The 14,210-nt window shown below is 46.2% G+C and overlaps 1 long non-coding RNA gene across 1 annotated transcript; it reads left to right on the top strand.

Moving 5' to 3' along the window:
- Positions 1 to 9,062: 9,062 nt before the first annotated feature.
- On the top strand, positions 9,063 to 10,812 carry LOC123638908. The gene is made up of 3 exons (XR_006735508.1): positions 9,063 to 9,155; positions 9,265 to 9,428; positions 9,996 to 10,812. It is a non-coding gene; the product is annotated as an uncharacterized LOC123638908 (long non-coding RNA).
- The last annotated feature ends 3,398 nt before the right edge of the window (positions 10,813 to 14,210 follow it).

Consider the following 14,210-nt stretch of genomic DNA (forward strand, 5'->3'; position numbering starts at 1 on the left):
TTACCGATAGTGGAAAAAGACATTTTCTCTATTGAAAAATAGTGTGCAGCTTCCTGGAAAGTTAAACATATGCTTAACATACAACTGAGCAATTCTATTTCTAAGTACCTACCCAAAAGGAATAAAAACATGTCCACACTGAGACTCACACAGGAATGTGTAGCATCATTATGTATAATGGCCTCAAATTGTAAACAACCCAAATGTCAGCTGGAAATGGACAAGCAAAATGTGGTATATTCATACAACCGAAATGACTCCAACATTAAGAAGAAAGAAACTACTGATCCATGCCACAACATGGATGAACTTCAGAAACATTATGCTGTAATTCCATTTATATAAAATGTCCATAAAAGGCAAATCTATACAAACAGAAAGCCAACTGGTAGTTGCCAGGGAATCACACCGGCTCTACCTTCAAAATGTGTTCTACATTCTGCCATTTCTCATCACCTCCGCCAGCACTGCCCTGGTCCAGGTGCCCAGCATCTCCCACCTGTGTTATCAGAAGAGTCCCCAGATGAGTCTTTCTGCTCTCTTCTTGGCCCCCTGTGGTCTATTCTCAGCACCACTCAACCCTAAGCCAGATCGTCTCCCTGTTCTCCTAGGATTTGCCAGTGGTTCCCATTTTGCTCAGGGAAAAACCCAAAGTCCTTAGGAATCTCCCATGACAAGTGGTGGTCCACTCACTCTGGCCTCTTTGCATTCCTCAGCGAGGCCAGGCACACTTCTGCCCTGGGACCTCTGCTCCAGCCCTTCCCTCCACCTGCTATGCTCTTTTCAGGCTCTCCAAGTTCCTTCAGATCTTTGCTCAAATTCCACCTTCTCAGTGAGGACTTACCCTGATGTTTTTATTTAATACTGCCACCTGCTCCCCCCATCCCAGAACTCCTGATCTATTTACTTCTTTCTCTTTGTTCTCTAACACTACCTTCCAATATACTAGATAAGTTACTCCTTACATTTATTGTTTATTGTCTTAATTCTCCCCTTGGTCTACTTTGTTCATCAATGTATCCCCAAACACCTAGAACAGTGCTTGGCACGTAGTGTAAGAACCAAATAAATATTTGTTGAAATGAATGAATAATGAGATTAAGACAAGTAGCTAGAGTGCAGTTGTGTTATACTTCCAGTTAAGAGCCATTTGTTCTGACAGCCATCTGAGTTGGTTGAGATCCTTTGCACAGAGAACTAGAATTTTAGCCAGGAAATAACTGCATGCACTCAGGGACACTGCTAACCCATGAAGTGCCTTTGTATGTATCAGAAAGGATGCCCCTTCCTCCTAGCAGATGCAACCCCCAGCCAAGGAGAAGGCTTGGCAATTGGATTTTGCCACTCTAAACTCCCTGGCTGAATGACGTCATTCTTCAGTGCACAATCTGCCCAATTGCACATGGTGGTCCTGCATCCACACATGGACTTTCAGAATCAGTAGAAGCCAAAAGTGTCTGTCCTCTGCCACAGCTATGGCTGGGGCTTCCTGTACAAAATTCATGCTCCCTGGTGCTTGGCCCCTGTGGGCCTACCCTGCACCCTCTCCCAAGCTGGCTCGCTCAGACCTGCTCTGGCACTGTGGCAGACCCTTTGCCCTGGAGTTGGTTGTTCCTCCCTGCTCGCTCTTTTTTTTTAACATTAAGGTTTTTTTTAAAAAATTTCAGAATATTATGCAGATACAAACAATTTAGTTACATATATTGCCTTTGCACCCACCCAAGTCAGAGGCTACAAGCATGGTCACCCCCCAAACAGTGTGCACCACACCCATTAGGTGTGAATATACCCATCCCCTCCTTACCCTCCCACCTGCCTGACACCCAATGAATGTTACTTCTATATGTGCACAGAAGTGTTGACCAATTAGTGCCAATTTGATGGTGAGTACATGTGATGTTTGTTTTTCCATTCTTGTGATACTTTACTTAGAAGAATGGGCTCCACCTCCATCCAGGATCATACAAGAGGTGCTAGATCACCACTGTTTTTTGTGGCTGAGTAGTAAGTACTACATGGTATACATACACCACATTTTATTAATCCACTCATGTATTGATGGGCACTTGAGTTGTTTCCACATCTTTGCAATTGTGAATTGTGCTACTATAAACATTCGAGTACAGATGGCTTTTTAATAGAATGTCCTTTTTTCCTTTGGGTAAATACCCAGTAGTGGGATTGCTGGATCAAATTGGTAGTAGAACTACTGTTCTCCTTTGACTTCTTTGAGATATCTCCATATTACTTTCCACAGGGGTTGCACTAGTTTGCAGTCCCACCAGCAGTGTATGGGTGTGCCTACCTCTCCACATCCACAATAACATTTATTGTTTTGGGGACTTTTTGATAAAAGCCATTCTCACTGGAGTTAAGTAGCATCTCATTGTGGTTTTGATTTGCATTTCTCTGATGATTAGAGATGTTGAGCATTGTTTCATATGTTTGTTGGCCATTAGTCTATCTTCTTTTGAAAAGTTTCTGTTCATGTCCTTTGCCCACTTTTTGATGGGTTTGTCTGATTTTTTCTTGTTAATTTTCCTGAGTTTTATACAAATTCTAGTTATCTGTATTGGAAATGTAGCATGCAAATATTTTCTACCATACTGTATATTGTCTGTTTGCTAAAGTGATAGTTTCCTTGGCTGTGTAGAAGCTTTTTAATTTGATCAGGTCCCATTTATTTATTTTTGTTGTTGCTGTGATTGCTTTTGGGGTCTTCTTCATAAATTCTTTGTCTAAGCCAATGTCTATAAGAGTTTTTCCAACATTTTCTTCTAGAATTCTTATGTGCTCATACCTTAGGTTTAAGTCTGTTATCCACTGTGAGTTGATTTTCGCTGCTCACTCTTTTTGTTTACAAATCTTTGCCCCTGACACTGTCTGGGAATTCCATTTGCTCTAATCCTCGCAGTAATATTGCCATCTGCCCCCCACACACACACCTTCCACGCTAACCTTCCTTCCCAAAACCCAGTCTAAGCCCCGCCCTGGGCTTCCTGCTTGCCTTGGAGGGATATCCACAGGGCACCAAATTCCCCACCACCCTCTCTTCCCCAGGGTCTCCCAGCTGTGCTCCAGAACCCTAGATGCCCAGAGCTGTGTGGAGTTGGAGGGAGGGAGAGGGGAGACCCAAGGCCAGGGGACAGAGTCCCTCAGCCTTGCTTCAACAAAAGCAACTCTGCACAGCATTTATAGCCTCAAGTATAATTTTTCCTAGAAAAAAATTTATATGTGTAAACATCAGAATGTAAATACTCTATTCTTTCAGGATAGATAGAAATTTTAACTTGGAAAAAACTTTAATAGTCATCTCCCACTTAAAAGAATTTTAATAGAGAGCCTATAGAATGTTTGGCTTTCAGTAATGGAATTACCTGGTGAGCCCTTCCAGATTAAAAGGCTGCAAAATGTGTGCCCATGGTGACTTGCTCTCTTGTATTACAAACCACATTAAAGTTCAGGCAAACCTACCACAGAAAATGACTTTGATTCTAAATGCTTGATCCGTAGCTGTTCTTTCTGAAAGTAATTATATAGCAGAGCCAGAACTTTTTGTAATCTAAGTATTCTCTTCCTAATTTATCTGTCCTGAAAGTTCCCATCTTGTTATGTTTGATGGAGCATGACCATATTTATGTGGGACTCAACATGTGAATGGTGAATGTGACTTATTGTGGGTCATATTCCTACTTGTCTACGGGGGCAGGATGGCCAGCTTGCCAGACCCTAAGGAAGAGATGGGGCTGGAGGAGCAGAGAATGGGAATTATAGGAGCTTCTAAAAATGACACTCTGACTCAACACTAAGAAAACAAACAGCTGGATTCAAAATGGGCACAGGACTGGAATAGGCATTTCTCCAAAGAAGATAAACAAATGGCCAAATGAAAACGTGTTCAACATCACTAATCTTTAGGGAAGTGCAAACCAAAAGCACAGTGAGATGTCATCCCCTACCCATCAAGATGGCTATTACTAAAAAATGAAAAATAAGTGTTGGCAAGGATGCAGAGAAGTTGGAACCCTTGTGCACTGTTGATGGCACCATAAAATGGTGCAGCCACTGCAGAAAATGGCATGGCAGGTCCTCAAAATTTAGAAATAGAATTACCATCTAATCCAGCAATTCCACTTCTGGATGTACACCCAAAAGAATTGAAAGCAGGATCTCAAAGATATTTGTACACCTAAGTTCATAAAAGCATTATTCACAATCGCTAAAACATGGGGAAAAAATATGTTCACTAGAATAGATAAGCAAAATGTAGTATAGTCATACAATGGAATATGCTTGCCTGCTTATGGGGAAACATGGGGAAAAAATATGTTCACTAGAATAGATAAGCAAAATGTAGTATAGTCATACAATGGAATATTTTTCAGCCTTAAAAAGGAAGGAAATTAAGACACAGGCTACACCATGGATGAACCTTCAGGACATTATGCTCAGTGAAGTAAGCCAGTCACAAAAGGACAAATATAATTCTACTTATATGAGGAATCTAGACTAGGCAAATTCATAGAGACAGAAATAAGAATATTGTTTGCCAGGGGCTAGGGATAGGGAGGAATGAGGAGTTAGTATTTAATAAGTATAAAGTTTTTACAAGATGAAAGGAGTTCTGGAGGTGGATGTGGTGATGATTGCCCAACTATGGGAATACAATTAATGCCACTAAAGTACACTTAAAAATGGTTAATATGGTAAGTTTTCTGTTACGTGCATTTTACCACCATTTTGAAAATAGAAAAAAACAATGACCTCTGAACTTAAAAGAGAAGGCAGCTGTGGCCTGGGAGAAAAGACAGGTGAGCTCATGGCATTTTGACCCAAGTTTCAATGAGAAGCACATATTTTCAAAACCTGGGCTACAGTGTCATCAAAGATATAAAGAAACGCAAGGCTGGCAGGAGTAGACACTGGCATGACTTTCTGTAGGGTGATGTGGGAAAATGAATGAAAAGCCTTATATCTGTGTAACAATTCCACGTGTAGGCATTTCTCCCTAGGAAATAATCATAGATGCCCATAAAATGTATCAATGAGAGGGAACACCTGTTTAAAATATCAAACAATTGGAAACAAATGTATGAAAGTGGGGCATGGTGAAATAAATTAAAGTGTTACACTGCCACCAAACAATTAATAAGAACTATATTGTCAGAGACTATGTAGTGGCCTGAAAAAATGTTCTCAGTATCTTGCTAAATGTTAAAAAAGCAAGTTACAGAACAGCAAATCCAGAATACATATTTGTTATATATGTTACATATGTGTATATAGGTAAAGAGAGAGAGTTATTAATACAGGTGATTTTAGCATCATCTTTCTTCTTTTCTTTATTTTCCAAATTTTCCATACTGTACATATATTATTTATGTGATCAGAAATAAAAATACTGTATACATATTTTTAAGTTAAATCGGAGACTCCTCAATTTCTAATTGAAGAACAACAGGCTAGGTTGAAATTTTTCCTTCACAGGTGTCACCATAAAGGGGTGCAAAAATGCCACTTTTTTATTGTCCTCAGCCAGGCTTTAGTGTCAAACATCAGACTGTAAGAGGGAGTTTAAAATGTTTAAGAGAAAAAATTTTGCAATCACTTCAGAAGCACCCATTTGCATGCAAGCCATTGGTATGCTAATTTCCAATCATTCCCCTCTTATTCATTAAAACCAGTCACCCAAGGTTCTCACCAACCAATAATTCAGGGTGGGGGTGGGGAGCGGGAGAGCAGGATGAAGGACGTGAAGGGCCTCGGCCCCTTGGAAACAGACTCTCTTGGCTTTACCAATTCTGCAGTTCGGGCCTGCAGTTCAGATTCGCATTTTCCCCTATTCTATCGTCCAGGTATGCTCGTGCTTCGACTTTTACGCTCTAAATTGATCTGTTTGCATTAGTGCCCCATTTGGGCTTCTACTGGGAATTTGTATTTTTATCTGTCATGGCATTCATGTGGCTTGGACCCGTGCGCTCCGTTATGGAAAGCCTCGCCGACGTAACTGAGATGCCAGCACTATGACCCGAGAGAGGGACCCCAGAGGAAGAGAACGGACCCCCGGCGGTGTCTGCCCCACGGGCGCGCCGGGCTCGCGGGGTCCCAGCACCGACACACACCGCCCCAGGGACCGCCCGCTGCCACCGATGCGGGGACTCCGAGAGTCCCGAGGAGAGACCAGCGCGCCGGGCGGCTGCAGGAGAGAGAAAGCTCAGCGTGGCGCGGTGCAGGGGATCCCCCTTGAAGTTCAGCAGGGCAGGGCCGCCCCGGAACGAGCGGGCGCTCTAGGCTGTTCACACCTGTAGCCACAAGGACTTCAAAAAGGACAAACCCATGTAGCCGTGTGCAAGGCTAGAAATGTGTGCAACATTGCGCTGCTTCTCAAGCTTCCCCAGGGTTTCCCGGGGGTCCGGCCAAGGTGCCGTTTGCAGTGTGTCTTTCCAGCCACCCCCCGCATTATGCCTCCCCAGCACCTCCAGGATGGGTCCTGGCTTTCTGGCCCTTTCCAGACGCCACGCACCTACCACGCAGGGCTTTGGCAGCCCATGGAGGGCCTTTCAGCGCGTGCCTGGGTGCCCTTCTCCCCTCTATCTGCCTGACAAACTTCCATTCCGGCTTGAAGGCCAGCTCAAAAGTCACCCTCCAAATTCCTCAGCCTGCGCCACGCTTGGCTGCACCGACTACGCCTTGTCCCAGGAGACAAAGAGGGTACACACCTCTTTCGCCCACCTATTTGAACCTACAAATCAGAAAGTTCTAAATTTTAATTCTGGCTCTACTGGCTACCAGCTGGTTGGTCTTGGATGCATTAACCCTGCAAAGAAAAGTTCATGTTCCTCCCCTGTCAAATATGGGTGGTAAAATGCACCCCACAGGGCGCTTTGGGAGAATGGGTACACTGCCTTCACCCTCCCCCAAACTATGAGACCCTCAGAGGAGACTTATTCATGTGTATCCCCAAGAGTTTGCAGGACCTTTACCAATGGAGAGGCCCCAAAACCGTCTTGTGAATGAATGAGGCTAGTGACCCGAGAGAGCTGGTTTGTAGAGTTTTCCCTAGTGGGCCATAGTGGTGGCGCAGTGCTCCTGCCAGTTCCGAGGGTGGTTCTCCACTCAGAGCCACATAACCATGCCTTGGAGAGGTGTGAAAAGATTCTGCTGCTCCCACAGAGAGAGGCTGCTTCTGCGACAGAAGCCACTGGGGGATTAGAGAGCTTCCCTCCTCCCCTCCCTCTCACCCCTCTCCAGCCTGGCCCATCTCCCCCTCACCCTCCTTCCTCCCCAACTGACACAGGTAACCACCACCCCACCTGCCAGGGACAGCCAGAGGTAAGGCAAGGATCAGCAGGAAGTGGGAGGCAAGCCAACGAGCTTTGGACGCAAAGCACAGTGGCCTGGGTGAGACCTGACTCACCTTCCTTGCAGAAACTGAAGGATGCTCATGTCAATAAAACCAGCAGCCGTGTCCTGCCCGTCATGGATTTTGGGAACTGCATGCTGTGTCCCAGACACAGCAAAGTCAGTGGACACAGAAGTACAGCTGGGACCCTCTCCAGGCAGCATGGCACCCACTATTCTATTACAAGTGTGTAAGCCATGCGGGGCGCAGGGGAGGCCAGTCAGCTAAGCCCCTTGGCAGTCGCTGCAAGGGCAGCCTGGCCCTCCCAAGCTGGAAGGAGGGAGCAAAGTCGTCCAAAAGGGCCACTTCAAGATTCAACCCTGGCTCAGTTACCTCAGCCACTCAAATCCCTGTCTCTTTCTGTAGAAATCCCAGCAAGGAATGTTGTTGCCATTTGCACATGGCCTGGAGGGAGACCAGGGTCAGTTAGCTCACCCAGCCACACCCAAGAACAACATCACAGAACTGGCTGACACATTATTCCTCTTCTGTCAGGCACTGGGGACAAAATGCCAGCCCCCACCCCCAGAAGCTGCAGAGGATTTTTTTTAAATGCAAATGCCACAAAGGAGGCAGGGCTTAGGGTTTATTCTGGGGGAGGGGAGGCAGCCCTTTATCCAAGCCCCTCCCTCCTTCCTTCTCGGTTTAGGCCGCCCTAAGGTGAGAGAGGCAAACTGCAGTGCTGCGGCGCCCCCCTCCGCCACCCACTCCTGCGCGTTGGCTGCACCGGCCCCACACTCCCCTCTCTGCCTCCAGGAGGGAGCGGCAGGATCAGCGACTTCTGGCTCTAAAAGGGGGATCACCCATCTTGAGACTCCATGAATCCCAATTGCTTTCCCTTTCAGTTCTGGGCCTGTCCCAGACACAGCGTGGCCTTTATCTGCCTCCCAATGACATCACCGCGTGTCCTAAGGGGTTTTTGCCTATTGTTAGACTACAGCTGAGCTCTCTCCCTTCTGTCACAATGCCACAATTGGGCAGCTTCATTGGCTCCTGCTAGTGAAAATATAACAGAGATGTGTCTTGCAGCAAGAAACCAACATGATGGATAATACGTAGGAAACGGATCCGGCACAGAATAAGGGAAGGCCCCGGTTCGTCTTTTTTCATTGACCCAGTTTCATTGCTCAGAGCGCAGTGCAGAGCAAGAGGGAGAGAGTGACCTCCATACCCACAAAGCTTCAGACTGCAGTGCAAACAAAGCCATGACTTCCGTCTCTCTCCTGCCACCACCAGCCCAGCCATGTTAACTCAAATGAGTGGGTGACAAAGGGAATGTCCCACCTTAGGAAGCAGCAGTTGAGTCGGCTAGTCACTTACGACAGGTGATTTTCATATGTATAATGGGAAAAAACTCACTCTACCCTATTCTTATGAGAGAATTGAATGGGGTCAGGAAGGGGGGTGCTGAGGGTGGTAAGTGGAGCGGATCGTTCTTGCATTTGACCTCCACGCATCCCTGCACCAGCATCAGCCCCCAGGGAGAGAAGAGGGGTGGATTGAGTCCTTCTTAGTGGACCTCAGTCCGATGAACAGTCTGTGCACATTGCCCAAACTGTGGGAAGAATGTCTGAATGATTTTAAGGGTTTCGGGTTGACTAATAAAGCCATGATTTTTATTATCTAGGCAGTGAGTGACAACGGCTGCACCAACATCCCAAGGAGGAAATTAAAGCATTCATCAAGGGCCTCCGAGAGACACTGACTCAGGGAAGGGTGGAGGAGCAGATTGAATCCACCGCAGGAGACCAAGGTGAGGACAGGAGGGAAGGGCCAGGAAGTTAGACTCTTGAGAAGCTTCCAGAAGCATTATGAGTGGTGAAACATTTGAGTGATTAGTTTTCAATATGATTCCTCTGTAGAACAAAAATTGCTCTGTCTCCCGAAACCTTGGTGCTACACACACAAAAGCCTTGATGAGTTCTTTTCCTACCTAAGAGAAGGGGAAGTTGTGAAAATTAATAAAACAGCTGAATTTCTCATCTGAATCAAAGCACCAGGGAGCGTGGGATGGTGAGGTATGGAAGTAAGTCCTCAGAGCCAGAGGTGACATGGGCAGATAAGTCTCCAAAATTTTTCATAAATCTTGAGGAAGGCCTAGACTTTCCATAATCTATGCAATAACAAGCCAATCTCATTTCGTTCTGAAAGGTCCGGGTAACCCAGGTAACATCTGGGTTATATATGTACTGTGAATTGAAGTTGTATTGCACTTATGTTGATGCTTCTGGTCTTTATACAGTGGTAGAAAAAAAAACACGGCTATTAAAATGCCCAAATCTGTCGTGTTCATCAATCCACTAGCACCCCAGAAGTACCCACAGGGTGCAGGGTTCTATTCTAGCTACTCTGGGGTGGTGTTTCCAAACCATCTAAGGTGAAGGTCCGGCCGCTATCATTCCCAATCCGTGCAGACTGACATGTGGCCGCAGTGTGCTTGGCTGGTGTGCAGTTTGTGCAACACAGGAATTCAGCAGCACCCAATCTCGTCTGTTCCCCGTTCAATAAAAAGAGCCCATGATGACATGTGTTTGGATGTTGTGGCAATGGCACATTGCTGGGAAAGTTTCTAAACTCTCACTCCTCATTCCAGATCCATACCAGTTTGCTGAGGGACACGGGTCTGGACACCACAGTTTGAATGACGCTGCTCTACGGCATACAAATAAATACAAAATTCTTGCTCTCAGGAAGCTTACAAACCTTCCATCAAACTAATACCCATGAAAACATGTTCACTCTAAAGCAAAGCAATCGTGATATCAACTTATAAGACAGAAATGATTAATTACAAAGTGAACTAATAAATAATACAAGTTAGCAGTTTAAGAAAGGAAGCCATTTGGGCAAACCAGAAAGGAAACTAGGTTGTGAGATGGAGCAGAAGGCAGGTGTGTGGCAGGGAGAGACCATGTACAGGGTCCTGAAGTCTGTTAAAGACACGATAGTCACATCTCACCCCCAAGATGGTAAAACGTGAGGTAATGCATGTGTTAATTAGCTTGATTTAGTCATTTCATAAGAGATACATATTTCAAAGCAACATATTGTGTACAATAAACATATACAATTTTTTATTTGTCAATTAAAAAAATTTAAATGACCCCAAAAGCTTGCCAAAAAAAAAAAAAAAAGATCAAGATAGTTACAGAGAAGTCAGAAGTACATGAACAAAGGCAGAGAGAACTTTCTTTGTGAATTTAAGGGACAGTAAGCAGAACTGTTTGGTAGGAAAGGAGACCTGGTTCAGAAAAGTAATGGGAAAGGACAGGTCAGGGTCAGAATGTAGAATACCATTTCAAATGTTTGTGTGTATATGTGTAGATAAACAGGTATTGGTGTAGAGACATAGGTATGAATAGAATCCTCATTAATAAATCTCAAGGTAATAACACATTAGGTTTTTAAAATTAAACACTGAACTCTAACAAATTAAATGTCAATATTAAAGTTTTATATAAAATAAAGGGAAATCTTTGTTTCTATAAAAAGTAGTGTTTCTCCCAGCCCAGGTGGGGTGGAGGAGGGGTGGATAGAGATGATCTCTCTGTTCTACACAGCATGACCTCAGGCCCTGCAAGCCATGGGTAGAGGAGGGGGTGTCTTCCCTGAAGCTGGAGGGGGGTTCAAACTCCAAGGAGGGAGCAGAGCTGGGAGCCCAGTGGGGCACCTACTTTAGAGGTCAAGAACGAAGTTCAAGTATGTTAACCCAAACAAAGGGGACAGAAGCCAGGATGAATACTGGGAAACACAGTCAGGGCCCCAAGAATGAGCAGGGGTAAATCTGGGGCAACCATCTACAACAGCTGAAGTGTGGCATGGCATCACATGGCATTGCGTGCTATGGCATGGCATGGTATGGCATGGTATGTCGTGTTCTGCTATGGCACAATGTAGTCCGGGGTGGTATGGTCTGGTGTGGTATGGCATGGCGTGCTGTGGCGTGGCTCATGGCTTGGCATGGTGTGGCAAGTTGAGCTGACAGGCAAGAGAACCAGATATAGGATGGAAGTGATATCACTGGAAAGAGGTGGTTGGGGACTGGGCTAGAAGGGGTCACCTGGAGTCCTAACCAGAAATGTCCTGCCAGCAGCTGGAGAGAGAGGCAGGAGGAGCACCCGATGGAAGAGTAAGCCCTGGACCCTTGCACTTGAGTCTTCCTCTGCAGGGACGAGTGATGTCACAACAGCAGGAGGGCCACACGCTGACCACTGGGTATTATACAAGAAAACGATCCAGGCACTTTCTACACACTCTCTCACTAAACCCTCCCAACAACCCTGTACGATGGCGCTGAAGAAAGTGAGGCTCAGAAAGGTGAGGTATTTTTCCCAAGGCCACACAGCAGATCAACATTGGAAGCATATGTGAATCCAGATGTACCTGGGTTCCTTCATCGGCTGTTTTTTGAAGTGGGGGCAGGGAGCTCATGGCTAAATGAGGCTTTCATAGAGATTTTCAGAAGGTGCTGTACGTGCATCCAGGGGGAATAAGGGAATGATCTAAGGATTGCAACCTAACCTGCACCAATTAGCAATAACATTTGGTGGCAGGTAATGGAAACCCCAAATAGTGGCTTAAACAGGACAGGGGTTCTCGGGCCACTGGGTAGCCTATGCTAGGGAGTGCCATTCACATTGTGTCTCACATTGTGTCTCTGGAGGAGCCATTGTGGAAGCCAGCAGACCTGCAGGGTTGGGGATTCCCCCACTTCATGTGAGGACAAGTCAGAGAAGAGCAGACCAGAGCTGGTGTGGCAGTCCCCCAAAGTCATGAGGAACCCAGGTTCTGTCTAGATCCACACTCTACAAACTTCATGCTTATGCTTACAAAACATCTGCTAGAACTCCAGCCATCACACCCATGTTCTACACAGGAAGAAGGAGGAAGGGCAAAGAGCAGAAGGAGCAGACTGCCTGAGGCAGCTCCCTTTAAACTGTTTTCCTAAAACCTGAAGCCCATCTAGTCATCTCCACCTCCATCTCTACCTCACTGGGCAGAGCTGTGCTATGTTGTCATTCTTACCTGGAATGGGAGGGTGAGAGGTGGGGCCTCTTTAGCTGGACACATTCCTAACTCCAAGCCAAAGTAGGGTTGTGCTAGCTAGTGGGAAGGAGTGGATGCTGGAGATCCATCTAGCAAGAGCTGGCAGCTCACTTTCATCATCCAGTTACACCAGGTGTCCGACTGCCCAGTGCCTGCTCGCTCGCAGGTCAGGCCGGCAGGGACAGCGCAGCCTCTGAGCGGAGAGTTGCGTAGTTGGATCTGACACACGTTCGTGTAGAGCCTGGATCTGAGGCCTGAGAATGGAGACAATGGATTGTAGACCGTGCGTGTCCTCACTGAGGGACTGGGTAGTGAAAACTGCAAGACCCATTGTCTATCGTGCTGTCGCTAGGACAGGACTCTTTCCCAAACTTGAGGGACATTGTCTATCTGCTGTGCACAGACGGTACTCCAGAATTCAGACAGAAATTGTCACCTGGGTGTAGCCTGACCAGACATCTGTCCTTAACAATACCTGTCAGGGTTCTGTTGTGGGCTGAATCGTGCCCTTCAAAATTCATGTACTAAAGTGCTAACCTCCAGTTCCTCAGAATGGGATTATATTTGCAGACAGGGTTTTTAAAAAGGTAATTAAGTTAAAATGAGGTCATTAGGGTGGGCCCTGCTCCAATATGACTGGTGTCCTTATAAGAAAAGGCAATGGGGCCACAGGCACACACAGAGGGAGGACCACGTGAGGACTCAGGGAGAAGATGGCCATCCGTAAGCCAAGGAGAAACCAACCCTGCCAACACCTTGATCTCAGACTTCAGCCTCCAGCACTGTGAAGAAATAGATCTCTGTTGTTCAGGCCACCCAGTCTACGGTACTTTGTAATGACAATGGTAGCAAACTCATACAGGTTCTTTGACAAAAGAATTCACTAAGAACAATTGAGCCTATACATTTCCAGGTGAGTAAAGAGTTAAGGTCAGCATAATTCTTCACACATCACGCTGTGATTCCTACACGGTGGAGTTCTGTTGCTAACCGTCCATTCTTCCTCGCTCAGAAATTGGACCTGGTTGGAGTAAATGTCTCCTCGTTTGGCCTGGATACATCGATCCTTTCCCTCTGTCTTTGAATCAGGGTTTTTAACACAAGTCACATAGAATCCTTCATCCCTTTGTCTGCTGTTTTTCAAAGCCTCGTTTTTAAGTGCAGCCTTTCCATCAACTGTGTTTCTAGAGTCTGCGTAAAGCAAGACCCATCTGTGCCTTGTTGGAATGCACAATGCTTTTCCTTCCTTCAAGCCGCGCGCCTCAGTGTTCCGGCAGCGGCTGCTCGTTAGCCGGGAACAGCTTCTCTCTCTATTCATGCTCTCTGCTTTGTGGCTCTGGGCCTGGGCTCCGATCTATCTTGTGATTTTGCAGCAAAAGGGAAAATACATGACCCCGGCATTTTGGTGGCAAGAGAGAAACTTCCTGTTTGGATTCCATCCCCTGCAAAGAAACAACTGCCTACCTCCCTCAGTCCTTGTCTCAAGGATGCTTCTTCGAGGGCAGCACACACCGCCTCCTTTACCGTGCCCCGACGTGGGTACTCAACTATTTTATGCCCACTCTGAGCAGGTTACAGGAGCTATGCCCACTCTTCCTTGCTAGCTGTTTTTGAACCAAAATATTCACCCCAAGGGAGAAGGAAAATTCCAAGAAAGAGGGCCAGAAAGGGCATCCGCAGATGAGCAAGCGCAGAGTCCCGCCAGCTCCTGCTTAGGACGGAAACTGCCCCCGCAGCTGGAGCGCCTCCCCCCACACCCCGC

This window comes from Lemur catta, chromosome 5 (genome assembly GCF_020740605.2).
Source record: "Lemur catta isolate mLemCat1 chromosome 5, mLemCat1.pri, whole genome shotgun sequence".
In the NCBI taxonomy this organism is placed as follows: domain Eukaryota; kingdom Metazoa; phylum Chordata; class Mammalia; order Primates; family Lemuridae; genus Lemur; species Lemur catta.